The sequence below is a fragment of the Cavia porcellus genome, unplaced genomic scaffold (assembly GCF_034190915.1).
Source record: "Cavia porcellus strain 051 isolate PalLab524CR breed Dunkin Hartley unplaced genomic scaffold, mCavPor4.1 scaffold_1, whole genome shotgun sequence".
In the NCBI taxonomy this organism is placed as follows: Eukaryota; Metazoa; Chordata; class Mammalia; order Rodentia; family Caviidae; genus Cavia; species Cavia porcellus.
The window spans coordinates 26,967,362-26,992,828 of NW_026947484.1; positions in this window are offsets into that span (position 1 = coordinate 26,967,362).

Sequence of the window (25,467 nt, forward strand, 5' to 3'; positions counted from 1 at the left end):
TCGCTCTGTGATTTTTAGACACCAACTACGCAAGAGGCTCATGTCGATAAATGAGATGGGAAAATGAATAGTTAGATTTATTAATAGTCCTTAGGGTCCCATCACCTCTCTCATCAAGTTACAGGACCTGTCCATCAGGAGCCATCCAGTACCCCTTGCTGTGTGCCATCATGAACCCTTTATTACTTTATCCCGTCACTTCATTTTGTCTCTGTCTACTTTTACTATCTCAGTTCCTCACTGCTCTTGCTTTAAACTTAATCCCATATCCCAGCTTTCAAATATTCCTCCAAACTCCCATCAGACTAAACAATCACCTTCTCCTACTGAGTACTTCAAAGAACATGCAAAGCTGGCCTCAAAAATCTTCCCCAACCAGTTGGAAGGAAAACCGCTTTCCAAAGAGTTCCATCTCAACAGCATGCTGCTCCCCATGGAAAGTGTATTTGGATATAGATAGTGTCATTACATATGCATGAGAATATGTTTTACTTATTCACCTGCCTTTTTTCAGCCTGATTGTGAGCCCTTAAAGACTGAGAACATGTTTTCTCTCTGTTCCACAATGATCCCACCCCCACATTTAATGCTGCTAAATGTTGGTCCCACCTTTCTTCAAGGCAGCTATTTGTAATTACATTTTAACTCATCGAGTCTAACTGAGAATATAGACTTTTTAAATTGAGAAGTGATAGTATACGTTTCCTAGTCTGTCGTGCTATTTTTTAAAGCTCGTATTTATCATTTACTGTATGCCACACACTGTGTGAAACTCTTTAGGTGAATTATCTCATGTGATCCTCAGAAAATTCGTAAGAAAGGAACTTTAATGCCACTTTTTGTGTATGTCAAAATGGTCACCAAGCCTTTATAACCAAGTGTATTACATGAATAGATGATGATTGCTCAACCAGGATCAGGACTAGAGTAAGACTGGAGAAAAACCTGATCTAAGGAGGCACTCACTCTGAGGAATGTGTGGGTGCCTCATTAAATTTTTGTCTCCCTAGGTGCCTCCTTGTCTCACCTCAGTCTAGCCCTAGCCCACACCTTAGTGGTACCAGGTAGAGGTCTAAATATATTTGTATAAATAATAATTTTAACAATTCTATGAAACAGATGATATTGCATCCCCTTTTACAAATGAAGAAACAAGAGCTTAAGTAATATTCCTGAAATGCCATACTTAGAGGATGGGATTTAAATTCAGCCATCCAGATCTGACGTTGGATATGTAACCGCATTAACACAACACTGAGCCCATAACTTGAATTTTCTGGTCTTCAATCCAGGGTAATTCCCCTCCCATAATTATGAATAATCAAGTTTTCTTTGGGGGATTATCAAACCAAATGTGAGGATGATTGATTTTTGTCCAGGAATGCAGATAATAATTTTTTAAAGCAGGTAACAAGAGACATTTCAATCAAACACGAGTAAAAGCTAATTTCCAATTTTAATAGATGATTTTTCTAGAATTACCAAATTTCTACTCTTTATGTGTGGAATATAAAAGAGTTGATATCATAGAAGTTGAGAACAGAATGGTGGGGACCAGAGATGGGGCAAGAGCAGGCGAGAGAGAGAATTGGAAGGAGTTGATTAATGCGTACTGAATTACAGTTAGCTAGGAGTAGGAATCTTTGGTGTAATGGTGCAACAGAGTGACTACAGATAACTTTCATGTGTTGTATATCTTTAAAAACTGGAAGAAATAATTTTGAGTGCTTTATTGTAAATGAATTATACATGTTTGAGGAGATAGATCTGTTTAACCTGACTTAAATAGTGCATAGTATTTCCGTATATCAAAAGATAATATGGTTACCTGTTAATATGTTCAGTTTTTATGTTTTTCATATACTAGTTAAAAGTAAAGCACAATTTCTCTCCATTTGGGAGCAAGGTCAATTTTTCAAATCGCCAGAAAAAGAAGACACCTAGGAACTATCAGTAGAATAATATGTTCACTTTGTACCGAAAGCCACAGACCTAACCTCCCGCTCAGATATTTTCCTGGGTGACTTTTCTGGTCCTCACAATATTTAGTAGATCCCCAAAGCTATAGAAATTGTCTTCAGAAGAAATCTAATACTTCACATGTTAAATTGCTGTTACATATTCCATGAAAAATTGTGCTCCGTGGTAAAACCTTTTACCCTTTGTAGGAACACCTTTTCTCTCCCTTTGTCATAGGGCAGTAATTTCCACATTGCAGGAACTTTTTGGATGAAGCTTATAACAGCAAAACCATGGAATAACAATTCTTTTATTTTTACAGCCAGCAAAACTGATTCATTTCAAATATAAAAGTTATAAACTCAAGGACTATCAGCGCCTTGTATTAGTTAGCCCCTTTCTTTTTTTCTAATTTATTTTAGTGGCACATTGTAGATATACACAATGATACCATCATAGGTAATTTGTACTTGCACATGATATATCGTGCCTCTTCTTTTCTTTCCATTCCCCACCCTTCAAGGCCTTCTTCCTCTCCATATTTCCAAGGCTTTATTGCCACCTTTTCCCTTCTATTCTCTCTCTTTTTTTTCCCTTCCTGTGCTTCCTTTTCTCTCCCTCTTCCTTGTTCTCCTGATTTGGATATCTTCTTCTCCTTTCCCCACATCTATTACACATTTTGGTTTTTGTTTCCAATTTTGGTTTTTCACACCAGAGAAACAATGCGGTATTAAAAACATGTGTCCAGTTTATTTCACTTAAGAGTATGCTCTCAAGTGCATCCACTGAGCTACAGATATCTCAAATTTGTCCTTTATATGGCAGAGTAGTACTCCATTGCATAAAAATAATCTTTAACCATTCCTCAGTTGAGGGGCATTTGGGCTATTTCCAAGTTTTATCTATTACATACTATGACACTATAAACACAGATGTGCATATATGGCTGTGGTATGCTGCTTTTAATTCTTTCAGGATGATACCAAGAAGGAGTCAAACAGAGCCCATTTTTAGTATTCTGAAGAGTCTTCACACTGATTTTCACAGTGGTTCGCCAGTCTATACCCTACCAACAATGGAGAAAGTTTCCTCCCTGCCTCCAGTCCTGCCAGGATTTATTTGTTATTTCTTGATAATAACCATTCTTTCTTGAGTGAGATTGAATCTCTGTTATTTTAATTTGCATCTCTCTCAAATGACCAGCAATGCTGAATGTTTTTCATGTATTTATTTACCATCTCTATTTATTCATCTGAGAAGTATCTGTTCATTTTTGACACTTCTCAGATGGATTGGATCTTTATATTTAAGGCATTAGAATCTTTTTTTTTTTTTACTTTTTGTATATTCCAGATATTAGTCTTTTGCCTGAGGAACAATTGATAAAAACCTTTGTTCACACTGTAGGATGACTCTTCACTCTCTTGTTTGTTTCTTTTGCTGTGACAAAGCTTCTTAAGAACAAGAGAACCCAGTTGTTGATTCTTTGTAATATTTCCTGTGCATTAGGGTCCTATTAATAAGATCTTTACCTACCCAGTATCTTCAAGAGTTCTACCTATTCTGCATTCCAGCAGATTTAGTGTTTCCATTGTAATATTTAGGTCTCTAATCGATTTTTATTTTGTTTTAGTACATGTGATAGACATGGCTCTAATTTTAATCTCTGGCATATGAAGATGTAGTTTTTCCAGCACCATTTATTAAAAAGTTAACTTTGTTTCAGTAAAGGTGTTTTGTTCCTTGTCAAGAATAAGATGGCTGAGTCTGTTTGGAGTTGTTTCTGCATCTAACAAACTATTCCAGAGATCACTGGGGCTTTTTTCCTAATACCATACTGTTTTTTATCATAGTAGCTTTGTGGTGTAATTTCAAATAATGAATTGTGATGCCCCTGTCTTAACCTTTGTTGTCCAGAATTGCTTTTTCTATTCTAGGCCTTTTCTGGTTCCAAATAAATTTCAGGATAGTTTTCCCTAGTTCTGTGAGATATGTTATTGATATTTTACCTATGGTTGCATTAAATCTGTTTAACAATTTTGGATTCCCATTTTCATTATATTGATCCTTCCCATCCAAGAACTAGAGATGTTTTTCCATTTTCTTATATCCTCACTGGTGTCCTTTGTCAGAGTACTAGTTTTCAATGCAGAGATCTTTTATTTCTTTCCTTAGATTGACTTCTAAGTATTTCAATTTTTTAGTGCTGTTGTGAAAGCTGTGCTTTCTCTAATTTCTCTCTCAATGAGTTTGTTATTCATGTATAGGAAGGCTATCAATTTTTGAGTATTGACTATATCCAGCTATATGCTACTAACTTTGGTTATTAAATCTAAAAGTATTTTGGTGGAGTTTCTGGGGTTTTCTATCTAGAGTATCATGGCATTATAAATAATGATAGTTTATCTTCTTCCTTTCCTATCCTTATTCCTTTTATTTCTCTCTCTTGTCTAATTGCTCTGGCTAGTATTTCAAAAACTATATTGAATAGGAGTGGTGGTAGTGAGTATCCTTGTCTTATTCCTGTTCCTGAATACATAAGTATTCATTTTTTTTGAGTAAAAGCTTTCAGTCTTTGTCCATCTAGTGTGATGTTGCCTGTTGGTTTGTGATTTTTTCAGATTGAGATAAAGACCATATATACCAGTTTTCTGTAGGATTTTTATGAATGAGTTTAGGACTTTGTCAAATTTTTTTCTGCATTTCTTGGGATGATTGTATGATTTGTCCTTGACTCTGTTAATGTTGTGTATTACATTTATTGATTTGCATATGTTGAACCATTCCTGCTTCCTCAGTGTGAATACTACATTGTCATGGTGTGTAATCTTGATGATTTTCTGGATTCTATTTGCCAGTATCATACTGAGGATTTTTATGTCCATGTTCATTAGGGAGATTGGCCTATAGTTCTCTTTTTATGATCGGGTCCTTCTTTGGTACCAGGGTTTTAGTATTAGGGTAATGCTTCAGGAATAAATTTTTGAGTATTGCCTCCTTTCAATTTCATTAAAGAGTTTAGGAAGTAGGGTGTTAGGACTTCTCTAAATTTCTTGTAGAATTCATCAATGAATCCTTTGGGGTGTGGGCTTTTCTTTGTTGGTAGATTTTAAATTATATCTTCAATTTCATTGACAGATATTGAGTTATTTAGAATTTTTATATCTTCTTGATTCAGCTTTGGTAACTCATATGTATCTAGGAATTGGTTCATTTCTTCTGTGTTTTACATCTTACTAGAATACAGGTTCTCAGTGTAGGTATTGATGATCTTCTGAATTTCTGCAGGATCAGTTGTGATTTCACTCTTCTCACACCTATTTGAATAGATTTGAGGTCCCCCCCTTTTTGATAAGGCTAGTTAAGGGTTTGTCAATTTTAAGTAATCTTTCAAGTAAGCAACTCTTCATTCATTCTTTATATTGTTTTCTTAGTCTCAATTGCATTCATTTCTGCTCCAATCTTTTTAATTTCCTTTCTTGCCCTAGGAAGAAAAATTCTGCCTCTTTAATTATCAGATGTATTGGCTTAGTGTTTAAATTCTCAATCTTTGATTCCTCAAGATAAATACAATTGGCCTACATCATCTTTGGCCTGGACTTTTACAGGCAGGCCAAAGTCCAAGGCTCCTACCTGTCTACAGATCAATTTCCCTAAAATTCCCTTAGAGAGAATTTGGCAGTGTAAGGCAGCTTTGTGTCAAATGATACAAACATGGGTAAGTTATGTACATTAAGATAAAATGAGGAATTTTTTAAATTGTGTTATTTTGCCTCTGAAACAAATTCAGAATAGAGAAACTGTGTAAATGAATTGGGAATAAGTAAAAAGAGTCAGTGAGTGTTAGCCTGTAAACAAAAACTTAAAGAAATTTTTTAAATGGAGAAAGTGTTGAAGAGGGCTTCAGTAAAAGCAACTGCTGTAAATAGGTTCCGTAGATATGAATTTATGAGACTGACTTTGTCATAAAACTGTTTAATGTAATTGTTACTTCAGCATCCATTTTTAGGCCTCCCATATGCTGTCTGAAACCCAGTACTACCTGGCCACCTTTGACTTAGTTAAAATTTACCTTAACTGTGTCCCTCACCTGTTCCTCATGTCGCTAATTCAAGCATCAACACACCCACAGCTGCTGGCCACGGGGCAAAACTGCATAACCACCATGAGAGTCATGAATGTAAATTCCCCTTTTGCACAGATTTTCTTTAAACTAGCTGACCCACAGCCTGAGGGCCAGTACAGGCACAAGCCCACAAGTACCCCAACCTAGCTGCCTGAGCCTCCTGCCACCTCCAACTTCCTGACAGCCTGCAGCCAGCACTCCTGGCTCCTGTGGACGTGTAATAGATTTCCTTTCTTTGATGTGTTTTTGTTTCACCTGCTCATTGTATCTCATCTGAAGAGGCCACCTCAACCCCCATCCCTCATCTTGAAAACACACACACAAAAGGCCAAGAGGCCTCAAAGATCAAATCAGAAAGAAATTATAACAATAGAAATCACAACAGAAAATCCTAACAGTATGCCTAAAAAGTTGATGGGCACACCTGACAAAACTTTACATTTAGATTGATCCTTTGAGACATCTGCCTAAGACTTTTGTTTGAATGGATTTATGTGTGTTTCATTTCTTAGATTAACAGCTTCTGAAAACTTGATCCCTTGTGACTTAAGATTAGCTTGACAGAGCACCATACATCGGTCCAGGCAAAACATAAACAGAATACTGCTAGGCATGGTGGCACATGTGTAATCCTGGCACTCAGGAGGCTGAGGCAGGAAAATGGACATGAGTTTGAGGCCAGCCTGGCTACATAGCAAAACCCTGCCTCAAAAAAAAAAAAAAAAAAACTAAATAAATAAATCTTAAAAAAAAGAATACTATAAAATGTTGGGAAATATATAAACCTTTTTATGTTCTTACACTTTAATTCCTTTCACTGTTATGGAGAATAAATACCATGACCCCAGTAGTGAAACAGAACAAGAATGGAGCAAGAAGGACTTTTCTGAAGCATGTTTCTGTGTGGACCCAGGGAATCAATTATGCACTTTAACACATTCACAGAGGGGCTATAATTTGTGTACCTCACTGCTGGGTGACTTAAACTACCCATAGTAGACGCATGAGTGTCCCATCAGGTGACTTTTTTTATTACTAAAAAGATCAATAAAATTGATTGTATCTGTTTTCACCATCATTTTGAAAATTTTCCTGAGGATAAGGTACATATGTAAGGAATGTATACTTGTAGCACTCAGCATACAACTTATGATATTTTATCACACACACATACATATATATATATATTTGGAACAGAAGTATCATGGTGTAGAGACTATAACAAACATATTTACTATGTACAAATCTAAAGTAAAATGGGACTAGCATAGACAAATCGAATATAGGAAGAGTTGTGTATTAGAACAGGCTAAATAAGGCAGAAATGACAAATTAAGTCTGATTTTGAAGGCTGAACATAACAAAGGTCTGTTTCTCATCCACGGTATACATCTGAAGCCTGCTAGCTGGGATTCTGCATCAGCTCCTCAGGGACTGGAACTGACAGAGGATCTACTTGCCAATGGCTGCTCCTCTGGAATAGACAGTGTCATCACCAGCAAAGTCAGAGGGTGCTAGAGAGCCTCACAAGGGTGAGTATATACTGGCGCTGGAAATGATATGTCACTTCCAACCACAACTAACTACAAAAACTAACCGTAGTCCTTCTAATGCCAAAGCTTTAGAGGAATCCTCTCATGTGCATGGAAGGAAAGGTAAATTAGATACCACGAGAGATGTTTCTTCATCTAGAAAGCAATCAGAAAGTTATTAAATTTTACAAACAACTGAATGGCTATTTTCTCAAGTTGGTTGGTTTCTCATTGTTGAAGAAACAACCCACAGAACTGGATTTATCATTCTTGGTTTTTTTAATGCATTTTATTCTTGTGCTGACAGCACTGTCTGATCTGGTCACTCTGGGTGTGGGAAAAACCATTACATATAATTAGTGCTAGTGTTACCCTTAACATCTGAACATAAAAGAAGCTGTCAGCCAAAAAGGAACTTTGTACAATCAAGTGTTAAATGAAATAGTACAGGCAAAATAAGGTAATGCTCTTTTGCTGTCTAGCACCACATAAGATGCTAACTGAAAAAGTAAATAAAAACACTCAACGTGCATTTAGCTTTCATAATTTACCTTCTGCAAGGTTGATTTAGAGTATGCCACATTATTTAGGCTGTAAAAAGGGGCTGCTTTACACTACCTGCCATGTACAATTATAATAATCTGTCAGACAAATATAATTACAGAGTGTGATGTCTGTTTGAGTATGAAAGCTTTGATTGTGTGGTATTGTCTGCTTTACGCTGTGGCAAGGCATAAACAATTGTACTCCGTGGTAACTCTCAGCTAGGACTAATGCTCAGAGTCAGGAACGCCCCATCAAACAGCACAGATGGTTGGGTTTAACTTTGAGGTTGGTGGCTTTGTTTCTTCCTTCTCCCCCTGCTACAACCAGGGCATTTGCAAGCACAAACTTGACCACAATCAGCCTTTTGCAACATAATGTGGTAGGTTTCTAAGACATTGCTAATAAATCATAAGTGGGAACAGAAACTAATGCAGGGAATGGTCAATTAACAAGTGTGAACCATTTTAATGATGAAAAATACATTGAGGAAGGATTGCGCAGATCACTTTAATGATTAAAAATAATTAGGTGATGCTCCATGGGATTAAAAGATAATGTTGTTATTTTATAGTGTAAGTTGTGATTATAATTTGTTATTAGCCTCTCACACCAGCTGACAAAATAGAAAAAGTAACCATCATTAGAGTTTTTCATAATGATATTTAGTAGAAGAAATTCCAGATATGTTTGATTTCTAAATTAATAATCTCCTCACTGTTGCACTCATATACACTGATTTGGATCAGGCTATTTTGAATTTTAGCTTTCAGTTGATATTCTCATCACTGTAGCCTTCATACCCAGAGATTATGCTGTGAGATTTCTCTAGAGGAGATACCTTTTACTTTTTAAGATGAGTCTTTTATGCAAGATTTAAAAATACTCATTTGCCAAATTCTGCTTTGTTATAACTCATGCAATAGTTAGAATTGTAATGCAAACATTTCACTTAAATTTCTATTTAGCCCAAAGTAAACAATGTGGAATTGGAATCTTATTTTCTTTTAAATTATATATATAACATTCTGGTGAAATATGAACCAACTTACATCAAACAACTATGTATTAATAACAGAGGTGTCTTTCATTTCTATGTGTTCTGGACAAATGGGAAAAGAATCCCAGAGATTAATTCCTATACTACTGATATGTTTATACCAGAGATATGAAGGAATTTTCTGGATAAATCCACCAATGAGAAAGTTTTATTTTCATAATGTTTCAGATTTGAGTCTTCCGGCATAGGATCTAAGGAAGGTAAAAAACCTATTATAAAATAATCGCAGAATCAAAGCCTTTGCACTAAAAGATCCACAATTAGAAGCTTCCCTAAAGTATTACTTTCTTTCTTAGACCCCACTGTACTTTAATGTAGTGTTCTCTCCTAGTTTATATAAAGACAATATGCCTACCTCTCTATTAACCTATAAATTCTTGGTGGTCAGAGAGTTGTTTTTACTCCTTTTTGGCTCCCTTAGGCTTAATATGGTCCCTGGGTTACCACGAGGAACTGAACAATAGAAAAACAGACGAAAGGGGGAAGACTTACATTGTATTTTGTTGCCTATTCTCAAGCATCCATTTCCTCCCGTTCTGTGCCCTCACAACCACTTTCTATTTCCTCCATCCATATCCCACCCTTTCCAACATCCCAACTTCCATTTGAAGACTCAGCTCCGGGTGAAAAATATGTAATCTATGTTAAACCAATCATCATACTCTATCCAGCTAACAAGGGACTGCCTTTGCCTGGAGCACACTACTAAGTGACCCAGATCTCCATTGTTTCGGGGAAGAAGAGACAGAGATGCCCTTTGCTGCTGGTTGTAAGTGTGGAGACATGACACTGAGAACTGATGGCATTTATCAGGATCATGAGGAAAGCTCATCTTGGGATAGTAAACACCAGAAAAGGCATAGCCTTGTTTAAACCCACTCTTATCTCTGGACTTTCCGTGTACATAAAAAAAAAAAGAAGTAGTAATTTTCTTGTTTATTTTTTTAATGTCAAATTGAATAGAATTTTTTTTTTTGTCCTTGCAAACCTGCATCTTGACACAACTATGAATATTGTCACTGAATAGATAATTTAAACAAACCCAATGTACTTCAGAAATACTGGCATGGCCTAAGGTATAAAATAAGTTATGCCAGTTCCATCAAAGAGAAACGATGAACACTCCTACTCCCCGGTCCCTCTGTAAAGAATGAGTATGCCAAAAAAGTTACAGATTCTAGGTATTATGTAGAAAATGTACAAGCTGAGAAGGAGGCATGCAGTTATGCCAAAACAGCAAGAAAAGTTCTCAAAATCTACTACATCAAACAACTTCAGGCTTGCAAGGCTCCCACTAAGAAATATGGGTCAATATGAATGCAAAAAATAATTTTTGTACATTAAAACTAATCAAATTTGAAAATCCACACATTTATAATTGTATTAGCGAAAACAAAGCTTGTTGATTTGAAGAATATTAGGAAACCTTCTAAGTAGAAAATATCAAGCATTTAAATGCAGTTCTGGTATGAATCACTCCCAGAGAGAATACTTGTCGAGGACAAGTGTTTTCTCCATAGACACACTCCAGCAAAGAAATCAAGAAAATTCAATTTTGCAAATGAAATAATGCCTTTAACCAATAAACATCAGTGTCAGCCAGCATTCCCCACAATAGAGGCAACCATACACATTATGTGCCTCTTAATGTGAGAATATCACATTTGAAGTGTTCATGCTAGATAATCAAACCTGAGTCAGATGAAGCCTCTAAATCTACCTATTTTTTCCCAAAGGACGCCATCAACAAAATCTAAAATGTAAGAAACTCTATGGATAAAATGACCCAATTTTATCAACAAATAAATTCAAGGATAAAGAAAACAATATAGGAAGAATTTATAGTTTAAAAGATTTCTAAGAGCCATAAGAACTGAGTATTAGATTAGTGACCTTGTTGATGTTCTGATTTAAACCACTAAAAAAATAAGATGATCAGACAAACTTAGATGTTGTCTGAATATTTGATGATATTAAGGAATTACTAATTTTAAAGGCATGATAATGGTACTGTGGTTATGACTTTTAAAATATTCTTAATCTTTTTATAGACATAAAAAGTAGCTATGAATGTAAACACATGATATCTTGGATTTGTTTCAAAATAATATAGCAGCAGTATGGGAGAGCAGATTAAATGAGACTGATGTGTGCTCATTGTGGACGCAAAATAATGGGTATATATTAGGGTTCATTGGATTATTTATTCTATTCTCATGTGATTTTTAAGATCTTAGAGTGGTAAATATTTAAAATTATAAAGTACAGCATTCTGTTGTCATTCAAATATACAGGCATTTCAGTTTTCCCTACTTTTCACAAATAGATTAGCATCCTTTAATTGTGTTCTAATCTGTCCATGTTTGAGGTGACCTATGTATCTAGCCACTGTCATGACATCTGCACACCTTCCTGGGAAGCATCACCCATGGAGGTAGCATGGTATATCCATCTCTCTCCCAGCCCACACATGCAGAGTTCATTTTTACACACAGTTTACTTCTATTCATTCCCTGACACTTCTGTGCTGCATTCATGGCACTGTTCATTCCATTCCTGTATCATTCTTTAGAAAGGACGGAGCTTCCTAACTTAGGCAGACACACATACAAAAACAAGGCTAGGTTGAAGAGTTCCCTTTCTGTGGGCCTCTATATATAATCTGGCTCAGTTTAAACCTCTTAAGTAAAATGCTCTCTTGGAAATAAAATCTGCTTTCTATGCTCCATTTTATTTTAAACTCAATACAAAGAAATGGTCCCCAAAGGAAAGTTATGCTGGAGTTAGGTTCACACAATTTCCCTGAAATGTAATACGAGATTTAAACACAGATGATATGACTGGTTAATAAATGTCACCATTGAGCGGCTTTGTTCACCTAATAATATCATTCAGATCATTATAAACAAATTGAAGGGGTTCTTATGTGAAACAAACACGGCAGGACTTATTCCTGCGTAACACAAGACAGAGGCAGGACAGCCAATCCTAACGGCCTGCGAGAAGGGGCAAGACCAGCATACAGCTTTGTGGTATCCTGGGAGGGTTTTATTTCCAAATATAAAATTCATGCCATGCTCACAGGCAGAACCTTAGAATACTCATAATGATCTAATGACAGCATTACCATGGAAGGCTGCTACTAATACCTTGAACTGCTGCCGTTCTATGCAGATCCAGGGATATGATTTCAAAGCTCATGCGGGATGAAGACTGCCCCAACTGAAAGCAATCCTCCTGAGTGAAAAGGAGAAGGGAGAAAAGGAAAGGGCAGAATGCAACCGAAGCCCACAATTCGGGATCTCTAGGATGGGGAGGTCGGAGTTGGTTCTTTCATTGTGGGGTTTCTTTTATTATTGTTGTCGTTTGGGGAGCGGGTGGTATTTTATGGCAAAGAAACAGAAATGTCTCTAAATTAGAAGGCGCTGCCTGCCTCTGATTTTCTGAATTACCTCTGACTTAAAGATTATAATGTGTTTATTTTCCCCTCTTGAGAAGACAGCACATAGTAATTGCTTCCATCACCCTCAAGCTCTCCTCCCTCTGCTGTCAAGGGACAGGAGCTCACCGATGACAGCTCCCTGATGCTCAGTCTTATTTCAGCACTGGTGGCAAAAGAGAAGAGAAATAAAATAAATAGCATATTAACTGCAAGAGCATTGAGAGCCCCTGTAAGTCTGACCAAATAAACGTCCGAGGCCCATTGGATCTGTCACTTGACATTTAGGTGGAAGTGGCTGTTGTATTTCTAGAAATCAAAGGAAACATCAGAGTCTTTGCAAACAAGGAAACTGCATAACATTTCAAATACCAGTATCTGCCTGAATGTGTAGGTAATGTTCACTGTTTCAAAGCTAACTCTGTAATTTTTTTTTTTGAGAGAGGTTCTGACAGGGCTAACATTCTTGTTTAAAAAAAAAAAAAAATATATATATATATATATATATATATATATACATATATATATTAAATGATTGAAATTTCTTTTCATTCTTTCAGTAATTTGCAGTTGGAATTCATAGCTTCAGCAGTCTTTCTCACATATAATGCCAAATTTGGTAACACCAATTTAAAGTGCACTGTAACATGTGTTTAAGATACATTGAGCTCTTTGGAGAAAAGGTGCTATAGAAATCTAATAAATAATAAGTCGATGATTGACAAAAGATAATATTAGGATCTCATACTTGAAACTTTATAAAAATACATGCATTTGGGTTAATTCACAGCTAGACAGTTTCACTGCAGGTAATATGCAGGAGTTCTGCATGCCCTAGATTTTAAGGTTCTGCGATGGAGGGGTGGAGAGAGGTCATGGCCTACAGAAGCTTATTCTAAGGATAGAGTAGTTCTCAACAAGAATCCGAGTAGGAATCCCGATTTTAGCCTTAAAAATTCATTCACTGATGCTATTTGGAAAATGAAAGAAAACATGAAATATATAGAAACTAGAGTTATAAAGGGCATCTAGATTCAACCACATGGCCAAATTTGAATCAGCAAACTGACATTCTCTAACATAACACACATTATGTCCTTTAAAGTTAAAAAGGGAAAACGAAAGCCAAGTATCATTACTCATTTGTTATTTTGTGAGTTGGTTCAACTCAAGGATGCATAATTTTCTGGTTATAATGCAAACTAAGGAAGGATGAGAGCCAAATATAAACAACTTCTTCCTTCTGGAGTAAAATATATAGCAATCTAGGGATCCAAGTGATTATGAAAAGAGACCAGACGCTCGAGTCTTGGCTGCTACAGGACCCTGGCAGCCTACAGGATGATGAGCGGAGAGGTAAAGATGGGTCTAGGAAGACTCCTTAAAGGCTGGAAATAAAGTGTTTTATAAGTAAGCAAGAGTGGGCACAAGCTTATAAGTCAAGTAAGATGATGAAGGTGCAAGTAAAGTTTTTACCAGAAAATCACTGTAATAACATTTAAGCTAATGTGTGACATTTGAATTTTATCATAAGAATGTGAATCTCTAATGAATTGCTTTAAGTTTATATTGTGGGCAAATTCTCTCTTTCTTAATTTTTCTTCAGTGAAATTGTTGATTGGTATGTAATAGCAATATATATATATATATATATATATACACACACACAGAACATATAACAGCTGATGAACAGGTATATTTTATAGAGACTTTATGTTTTTCAAAAACGTAACACCCTTCATCCACAATTTCTTTTTTTTTTTTTTTTTTTTTTTTTTTTTTTTTTTTTTTTTTTTGGTCTTTTTGAGACAGGGTCTCGCTAGTTCAGGCTGGCCTTGAGCTCACTTTGTAGCCTAGGCTGGTCTCAAACTCACAACAATCCTCCTACCTCGCCTCCCGAGTGCTAGGATTACAGACATGCACCCGTCATACCCGGCTCATCCATAATTTCAAAATGAACAAATATACATCATTTGTGTGAATATCATGTCATGTTGAACTTGCCCTGATAATTTAACTTTTCTATAATTAGAATTGAAAACATTTTACATTACCTCCCTGTTCAAGGTTAAACTCATAGTATTTATTATTCTAAAAGTGTAATATGATAAATATTACTTTTTAGCAATGACAGAGAGAGAATCTTAAGGCGTGGAGAGAAGGAAAGAATCTGAATCTTCATTAACATTACTCTACTATGTATCAACCCAAGAATTGTTCCCTAACCCTGAACCTACTCTGATTTGAGATCATAAAACTTTTTTATTATGGAGTCTCTTTTTACTCAGGTATTATATTTGTTTCAGTAGAAACCACCAGAATTGATAAAGTAAGATTTGGGGTTTCAATACCCTAATCCCTCAGATTCAGAGCAAAAAGCTAATGCCATCAGATTTGGAAACCAAGGTCAAAGACAAACTGATACAAAAATCAAATCCTTTGGAAATAGAAAATAAAAAAACTAAGACACTGACATTTCCCAAGGAGCCTGCACCCTTGTCAGCACCTATCTCAGCTCATGACAAAGGATAAATTAAATAAACCCCAATACATGGTTCTAGAAGGAGACAGAAGTGGTTGGGAAAGAGCCAGGTAAGAGGAGCTGTGGTTAAGATCAGGAAGATATAGCCATTTAGATGATCAAAAAATGAAGCCAGATAGGGATGGGGAGTCTCAGGGGTGCTGCCCTGAACTAGACATATCCACCCCACAACTTCATCAGCGTAGGTATTTTGTAAACTGTCTGGAACCTACACACAGTCCTGAGCATGGTGGAGTTGCTGGGGACCATGACTTATAAATGGAGTCTAGGAGATGTCCAAAGCGTGTTCTTCTCCTGCCCCTAAGCCCTCTTTTCTGGTCACATCTGGAAGGCCTAGGGCTAATGACTGCTGTTGCACTCTCAGGACAAGATAAGCCCTATGGAGGCCATCAGGCATCCGGGAAAACTCCTGTCTCCTCACTACCCACTTGTCTTGTTCTTGTTCTTGTCCTTGCACAATGCGTTGGTCTTCTTATTGGCCTATCATAGTCACCATTACTCTTTGTGGAAACACCCACTGCCCTTCACCCACTGTCCTCACCTCAGATGTAATGAATAAACACTAAGCTTCTGGGGGCCCTTCTGTTCCTAAGAACAATCGATCAACCCAGATCCCCACTCGCACCCCACTATTTCATCTCTTGCTCTTTCTTCCACAGCGTACTGTAATATTTGGCAGGAGACTGGGGACTCACATGGGTCCCCAATAACTGGCAGTGGGTGGAGGGCAGTAGAAAAATCCTAAATTGATGACATTTCATTTTGGACAAAATAAGATATTGAAGTCAAAGTCTTTGATAAAAAATGTGTTCAAACATGAGTTTATAGTTTAAAATTTATGGTTAAACTTTTGGCAATAACTATAAAATGCCAGCTTCTACATTTAAGGGCCTCGCAGTGTAACAGAGAGGAGAGACACGAAGATAGTTAACTATGATATGTGAAATGTTTGCTATATATCTGTGCAAGATAGAACAGCACAGAGTGAAATGGGGACCACAATCGGAACTAATTTTTGAAAAAAAGACCAGATAACCATAGATAGTGTGAGGAAATGGTAGTTTCGATTGCTGTTGTTACATTGTTAAGGCTGGCCAAACTTATATGTATATATTAATATACACATATATACACACAGGGAAACAAGAAGTACAGAAGTGGAGGCTAAAAGGAGCCTATAAATGATGGCCTGGGAGCCCCAAAATAATGGGATATAGGCAGGAAATAAAGGGACACAGATCGTGGACTCACACATTAGCAGAGGCCAGATGCGAGGAAGTGGAAAAGAAGCAAAGATGAGAACAATATAAATACATATCCACGTGGAGAGAGTTTGCAGGAAGTTAGGAGAGTTCATGCTTGATGGGCCTGCTTTGTTTGAGAAGTAAGAATTAACAGGTTGTAAAGAGGGGAGAGTAACATGGGCAGATTTACCTTCAAAACATTTTCTCTGGAAGACATTCAAGGAATAAAGAGAAAAGAAAGAGCAGAAACTGAAAAATTCACTGAAATTGTTGGAGTCATGCAACGGAACAAGCATAAAGGCCTAAGTTAAGATGGTACAGATATGGATAAGCCAAAATCATTCCCAAAAGTGAATGTTAGTTATCAGCAATGAGGAGAGAAGGAGAGGAGAGATAGGAAGGGGAACGTTACCCAGTACTAGACATCTTTGTCTTACCAGAAATCTCAATAGGAGCAGGGAGAGACTTGGAGGAGAAGATAATTAGTTTACCTTTGAACACACTGAGATAGAGATCTTGCTAAGGCTACAGATTCAGGTAGAAATTGATGTCAGCATAGAATACCACTGAATTTAGGGATCCAGAGATGGTTTGAGCAGGACAGGTTAAGTAATTAAAAATGTGTTTCCAAAATGGTGGTTGAAACAATGAGGATAAGATCTGCTTCTAGGATTATGTGAAGAAAGGGACTTCATTGGTTTTTTAAAAGATTCCATTTTTGTAATTCATCAATCTGATAATCTTCACTACCTTCCATGACTCCTAAATGTCCTCCATTGACCCTTTGAGTTGACATTATTTCCTCTCATTTGATCCCCTTTTGTCAGGGAAACCCCTGAAAGCCCACACAGGCTAAAATTCACTATATATATGTACCCTTATCATGAATTTATTTGTTAGAGTTAGATAGCAAAGCTTTAAGACTGTCAGATGAATGAGTCCTTAGTTATAGAAAGTATACTAAGCTAAGGGTGAGAATCCTTGTCTGTCAGCTCTGACATTATGATGGCATATTGCACAAATTTATGCAATTTCTTATTACCAAGATTAATACTTTTATTATGAATTCAGTACAGCATTTCACTTTGCTTTTTAAACCATCTTATGTGCATTGATGCATATATGTATGAAATTACTAAAAATAGACTTGTGTAATCAATTTTAATGTGTATATTATAGCACAAAGTAAGTACATGTCCATCCCCCTCCAGAAAGTCAAGAAGTCTATTTTTCTTGTAGTATCTCATAAATGACCTTAGTAGTGACCCAAATATAACCTACTAATTACACTCTGTGTACCTTCCAGGCCCTGATTAGTTGTATTTAGCATTCATGTAAGACTGTGATTCTACTCTGGAAATCTTCCGTATGGCTTGTAATTCCCAGTGGAAAAAAAAATTGCTGTGACCTATACAGTTGGAGAAAAGAAAACACAGCTACACTTTTCCGAAAGCAGAACAAAGCATTGAAATAACATACCTTTCACTAGGGCCTTGGTGTTATCTGAAACCCTATAATCCACATCCTATTCTGCTTCTTCAATAGGGTAGATGATTTCAGAGGGTGAATTGGAGAACTGATCAATTTTGAATCTGTGCCTGCAAAAATAGATAATGCTCACTAAAGGGCGACCTGGTCATAAAGCCCCACAGAAGTTAGTAAATAAATACACAAGCTCTGCATAGCAGGGTTCCCATGGTTCCCTGCAGTCCAAGGTTGACATTGTGGTCTTTCGTCAAGACCATCAGAAGAATTTATCAAGCACCAACATGCAGGACAAACTGTGTGATTAAACTGGCATAGTCCCTAAACTCCTAAAATTTATAATGCAACCTAACTTCTGCTCCCACAATGCAACACTTAAGAAATTAAAACTCATTGGGTCCAAAGCCAAATTTGTCTCCCAAATTGCTTTTTATTCTTGTGCTTCATGTGCTGGTAAAAATCTAAGTCATGCTAGATTTCTCTCTTTCCCTCGCCCCCTGTAACCAATCCAGCTTTAAGATTTGTTGGTTCAATGTCATAGTTTGACTTGAACCTTTTCCTTTTACTTTCTCTCTATAATCATCATCCTTCTCGTTAAGACCATTGTGATTTCACTTGCCCTGAATCGCCTCCTCTAATCTATTCTCATACTTTCACTAGAATTATTTAACCTTCAAATCTCAGTCACTTATCTGTTTAAATCCTCATCACCTGTCTCCTAAAAAGAACTCAATTTTTTCTTTCTCCTGTTACTCATCTTTTAAGCCTCTCAGATAAATTCAGCTATCCATTGCCTCAATAAATATTTATTAAGTATAAATGTCATGCTAGGCTCTGAAAATGCAGGGGTGACATATTCCTAGCCTCACAAAATTTATAGAAGTAGAAAAGCCAATGAGATAAATTTAAAGTATTAAAGATATTATGAGGTTATAACTTGGGTACAAATAATAAAAGCTCTGAAAGTCTCCAAAATTTAAGGTGTAATTAGAGGAAGAAAAGTCACCAAATGGGTGGCCAATAAGGTGGATGGGAATGTGCCACTGTGGAAGGTCAAATGAAAAGAAAACTTTTGAAAGAATGATTATATATGAGCATCAAATCTTGCCAAGAAGTCAAAGAAATAAGAAACAAGAAACGTCTTGGAATTTAGCAGAAGGGTCACAAAAGCAATTTTGTAGTAGTGAAAGCAAAATCCAGAATGGAGAGAGTTGAGGAGAGAAAGTAAAGATATGAGTACAGTATCTGGCTGTGATGGAGAGAGGATACTTGGCAGTTGGGAGGGAATTTAAGATTGAAGAAGAACCCAAAAGTTCTGCACAGTATTTGAGTTCTTCCATGACAGCATCAATTAGCAACCTATATAATATTGCTTGGTTTTCTCTTTTAGCTCCAAAGTTTCATCTTTGTATCTCTAACTCCTAGCACGTGTTCAAGAGTAAATAAGTATTCAGTGAACATTGGTTTAAAGGTTGAATAAACAAGTAATCTACTGAAACTGATTTTGGGAGTCCTCATTTTCCATTCTCTTTGGTTTATATCTATATTTCTATCAGCTCCTCTTCCTGTCGCTAGCACCAAGGGTCCCACAAGCTTCAGGTCTTAGGCTTCCTGCTCTGCTATGTAACCTCTCCCAACACTAACACTGGGAAATTAACACACGTGCAATTGCTTTTGTCATTGTTACCTTCTTTAAATCAGCCAAAATACTTTCCCTTTTTACCTCCAGAGATATTTGAGGATTGTTCTGAATATTATATTTAAACCTTGCTTTTTCAGATGGCTAGATTCAAGCATAAGTCTCTTCATTTTCAAATAACATAGCCTTCAACTTGCCCCCAAATAACAGTCTGTCATTTCATTATACATCCCATTAGTACTACATAACAGGTGTTTGCTGAATTTTTAACATGTTTTCCCCAGAATAGCAAACAAGCCTTAGGATATGTTTACCTGACACAGCATAAGTCATCAAAAAAAAAAAAAATATTAGATCATCTGTAAGTGTTTTCTTCACTTTCTCAGTCTTTCTTACTCTGAACTGAAAATGGTCATAGATGGAAAGAATCACCCTATAATCCACTGACTCTGAAGGGAGAGAACAAGGCCTCACCAAGAAGCAAGCGCTCTCTGTGAACCAGTGTCATGCGTGGGCCACCACAGGGGTAGGGGGACAGCCATACCCTACCCCTTCCAGGGCATGGGCTGGCAAACAAGAAGAGCCAATACCACCATCCCCCATAAGCTGATCTAAAGAAACACAGGCTGCAAAGATAGCTATTGAGGTGAAATGCAATTTGATGCTTGTGGTGTTTGGTGTTTCACTGACCTGCAGGTCTAGGGCCAGGGGTCTGATCATCTATTCAGAGAATAACAGGACACAGTATAGCATTCAGGGGGGATTTCCTTGTGAAAGTGGTAGCCATTGTTGATTCCCTATTATCTTATTTTGAAGTTCTGTGTCATTTTCATTCTTTTGTTGGGCTGGGTTTTGTTCTGTTTTGTTTAATTTTTTTTATATCTAATGTCATGAGCAGCTATTTCAAGGATGGAAGGATATATTATGGTAGCCATTTTGGGTTTACTATTGTTTTGAAGTCCTTTATTGCACTCATTGTTTTGTTTTATTGGTTCTTCTGTTCTGTCTGATTTTCATATGACTGAAGGTATGTGCAGCTATTTTGAAAACAATAACAGGAATGATGATAATTATTGTTGATATATTGTTTTGAAGTCCTGTATCTTACACTGGTTTGTTTTGATTGGTTTTATTCTGTTTTATTTTCCTTGGTTCTATCCTCTGTAAAATTTTAAAAAAAAAGAATCAACCTATAGATTCTTCTTTAAAAATTAAGAGCAGAAATTTTATTTGGACAAAGCACTTAAAAATATCCAATAGGAATATTTTCTTATCTGTATGTGTCCACTTTTTTATGAGCAAGGCATATGCCCTTAGTATCAGGCAACAAAAACAAAGCAGCCTTTAATTTACTGACCATATGATTTTATCAGAAGAATCTAGGATTATTTTATGCTAAACTTTAGTTAAAAAAAGAATATAATCTATAATGTTTATAGCTAAAATAATATTATTAATGTATAGCTAAAATTTAAAATATTCTTTTAAAATTTCTCATTCAGTTACCATGGATAGGTATTTTTCTCAGATAATTCATAGAGGATGCCCTACAAAATAGTAATTGCCCAGCTGGGAGTCTCAATGACATCTGGTTTCATTTAGTGACACATCTTAACATTTTTCAGCCTATTCAAGCCAATTCCATTTAGAAGTAAGCTCTCTTACTCTGGGAAGCAGACAGCAAGATGGAGTTTGGAATGCAAGAGACCTGCCTGACAAAGATAAAGGGACGTGAGTTTTGGCTGTGTTTGCATGTACTGTGCAAAAGTTGGAGGACTTGCCAATTACCCAAATCAGAGACTTTGGAAGGAATATCCTTTGGCCACCATGGACTCAGAATGGTTGTTCAATCAATACCACTTATTTGAAACTTCCTGTACTAGCAGCAGAGGAAAAGATGTACGTGGTCACACGCAGTTTTCTGTTTCAGAAAGCACTTTCCAAGCACTCTTAATTTTAAAAAGACAAGTTGAAGCTGGATGTGGTGGCGTATGCCTGTAATCCCAACACTCAGGAGACTGAGCCAGAGAATCATTATGAGTTCAAGGGCACCGTGGGTTACACAGTGTGACCCTCTTCTCAAAAAATAAAAAAGACAAACTGAGGCACAGTTCATGGAGAGAGCCAGGAACAGAGCCCAGAGCTTTCACCCTCCAATCAGTGATCCTAGCCCAATACATTCACTCTCCCCCTCCCCCTGCTCCAACACTTGATAAGTGTTGAATACACTCAGTAGTTCTCAACATGTTTTTTCCTTACAGTTCTTTATTAGCAACATTCATTTAGGCTTTGGACTCCTGTCAAATGTAATGTGAATGGAGACCAGATGCCTTTTCTGAACTCAATAGAACAAGGGGAGAGTCACAGAGCCCATCTTGCCACAATCAAAACTAGTGCTTACAACAACACCCACTGTTGGTGACAGGCTGTGTGGAACAGGGCCAGTGCTGATCTAGCAGTATATGCCAGCTCAGTGAGTCAGAAAAATGTTTCAGATGTGCCAGGTTGCTCAGAAATCCCCATCAGTTCCTGGGCAGGATAACTGTTGTGTTCCCCAAGAGCAAGAAACCAAGATAAGAAGACACAACATCCCTAGGATATCGTTCACATCCCTAGCTGGCAGCAGAGAGCCACTACTTTGAAAAGGGTACCACAGACTCGCATGAAAGGCTAAGGTGGCTGGCAGCAATTCAAAAACACAGGATGGAAGACGCAATTGTGGGAAGGAATTCAAGGCGGACAAAAGGATTAACAGCAAAAAGATGTAGGGTGTAGAGGGATGGATGATTATCGTTTGCTGTGGGTTTAGCAACACTGACATGTTTTTATGAATATTTACAAGAACATTTGGAAGCTGTGTCTCTTACCCACACAGCCTCCGCCCCCAGCCCTCTTGGTAAAAACTGCACTGTATTTAATGAGACTGGGGGTGGCAGGGGAAACCAGGTCCTCTTTGCATCCAGGTTGCTGTCATCTAAGCCTGGTTGCCAAGGCACTTGGGGGCAAATATTAAGCAAAAGAAAGTTGGAACAAGAGATCCCTGAGTTCTCTGTTTGTACCAGTAATCTCAGTGACTAAAATCTCAAGACAAAGAAATGGTGTTAAAAAGACCAAGTGAGAGTCCCAGGAGAAAGACCCATTGTAATGCCAATGTTCTCAACTTCTTCAATAGGGTAAAGGAGTTTACCAATGTCTCTAAATCAAATCAGTTGTTAACAAAGTCAGGTCAATTCTGAATTCTTGTGAGTGGATTTACATGCCAGTTTCCTATCCCTCCTGAATCCTGTCAGGCTTTATTCCATTTCATTTTATCACTACCTTTTCCAGAAGAACTTTTCCTCATTAATTTTCTAAATTCTCTTCGAAATTTCTCTAAGCACATATTGAGGCCGAAGAGTAGAAGCCAAGAGCAGGGCTCTGAAACTGTAGCGTGCGCATTCCAAGCCAAGCACTGTCACTCTGAGAAAGTTGTCTCAGTTCTTTAGATCTGGATTTCATGCTCTGAAATTAGAACTGATAAAAATCAGTGGAGACAAATCAAAGAGAGCACTTGGCATCCAATAAGAGTTCAATAAATGTTACTATTACCACAGACCATCCTCAGCTAGCATATAATAACCATCTTGCATATGACCCATGCTTTTTACACATCAGACATTGATACCTCTGATATGCCGAATTCAGACTTTAACGTGAAATCTGACTTACAGCAACGTCTGTTTAACCAGGACACAGCTATCAGCTATTAGAGAGGTTTCATCTGGGGAGCATTACTTCTGGGTGGCTGCAAAGCAAATTTTCTAGCAGATTTGTGTTATATCTTCCACCACAATCAGCCAACTAGAAGTCATGCATTTCTTTTCTATTAAAGTTGAATTTTTTTTCCAGGAGTTAATTATCAACATCTTTTTGTTCACTTGTTTACTTGTTTGCTTGCTTGATTTTCTGTGCAACTTTCTCTGATTCCAAGACCCTTAAATGAAATGTACAAGCCCTTTAATCAACATTTTTTGCATAATTGAATGAACAAATTCATTCTGTTTATTAAGACAAACATGCTGGAACTTTCCATTCTCCAAATCTGATTTATACTAGAAGCTCTAGCATTTATACTGAGACTTTCCTTAACTATCATCTGAAGGATTTCCTTGCCTCTCTCACACCCTGGAGCCCCTAGTTCCTGTACCACGTGTGTGTCCCCTTGGCTCACTCTAAGTGCACTCACTATTGTCCTGGGAAATGATACATGGAAAGTAAGCTTTCTGAAAACCTGCATACCTTTTTTCTATCTTTGCACTTGATTGATTGAGTACCAGGTACATGAGTTCAAACTAAAATTTCCTCAGAAGTTTGTGTTCGTCAAAGCCAGGTGTGGTGGTGCATGCCTAGAATCCCAGCACTCAGGAGGATTGTCACAAGTTCAAGGCCAGCCTGGGTTACAAAGTAAGCACAAGGCCAGCCTGAAATACATAACAAGACCCTGTCCAAAAACACACACACATACATACATGCATAAAAAGTTTGAGTTTGTCTATCCATGGCCTCCTATCATCCAGTGTTATTTAAAAGTCAAGCCATTCTCTTGGCAAGGCTGAGGGGAAGAAGGAACACTGCTCCACTGTTTGTGGGAGTGTAGACTGGTGCAGCCACTATGGAAATCAGTATGGACATTTCTCAAAAGATTAGGATTGGAAGTTCCATGCAATCCAGCTATTCCCCTCTTGGGGAATTTTCCCAGAAAAGCTGAAAATGTCGTGTCACAGTGATATAGGTGCACCTAGGTTTATAGCAGCACAATTTGTAATAGCTAAATCTTGGAAACAAGCAAGATGCCCATCAACCATGGAGTGGATGAAAAAGATGTGGTATTTTCATACAATGGAATATTACTTAGTTATAAAAAGGATGATCTGAAGGCCTTCATAGGTAAATGGAGACAACTAGAGACTATCTTAATGAATGGAATAAATAAGAATCATATTTACAAATATCACATTGTGTCTCTAGTGTAAAAAGTAATAAGAAATGTAAGAGTAATAAAACCCAAAATGTGTAATTGCTATTAAAAAAAGAGAAGAAAAGAAAGTGCTCTAAAGGATATAACTGCATGTATAAGTGTATAGGACTAATAAGCATATTACTAAGTTTTCGTTGGATCGTTGAGCAGAACTGTTTGCAGTGTTACTGTTCAAATATCCACTTTGTATGCTTCACTTTTGTAACTTGCACAACTATTTCTAAGAGGACAATATGTAATTTATCAACTAGTGATTTGTTACTTTTTAAAAATTCTGTATTATTTCTACCCTTTTTTCTGTTTTGCTTTTTTTTTCTCTTTAAATAAAATTTTTTAAAAAGTCAAGCCATTCTCACTTCACATCCTTTTACAATCTGTTTTTGGTCTTGTAAGCACTTGGAATTCTTTCTGTATTCTCAGTGTTCTGAAATTTCAAGATGATACCCCATCATATGAATCCTTTTTTATTTGTTCACATTGCTGGACTCTGGGGTCAATTTCTAATCTTTAAACTTATAAAATTCAATTTTTTATTACTTCAACTGTTTTCTTTTTTAGTTTTTATTGTAAAGAGAATAAAACAAAACAAAGCAAAGCAAATAGAAACAGAACAACGCAAGCAACACAGGACTTCAAAACAAGACAATAGAAAAATCACAATGGCTACCATAATGTCTCTTGTTTTCTTCAAAATAGTTGTCCATACCATCACACAGAATAAATTCAAACAAAATAGTATAAAACCAATCAAAACAAAAGAATAAAAGCATTACGGACCTTCAAAACAAGACCATAGGAAATCAACATGGCTACTATAGTGTTTTCTCTTTTTGAACTTTGATGTTGACATCATGAATTGAACCTCTAATATTCTTTTATTT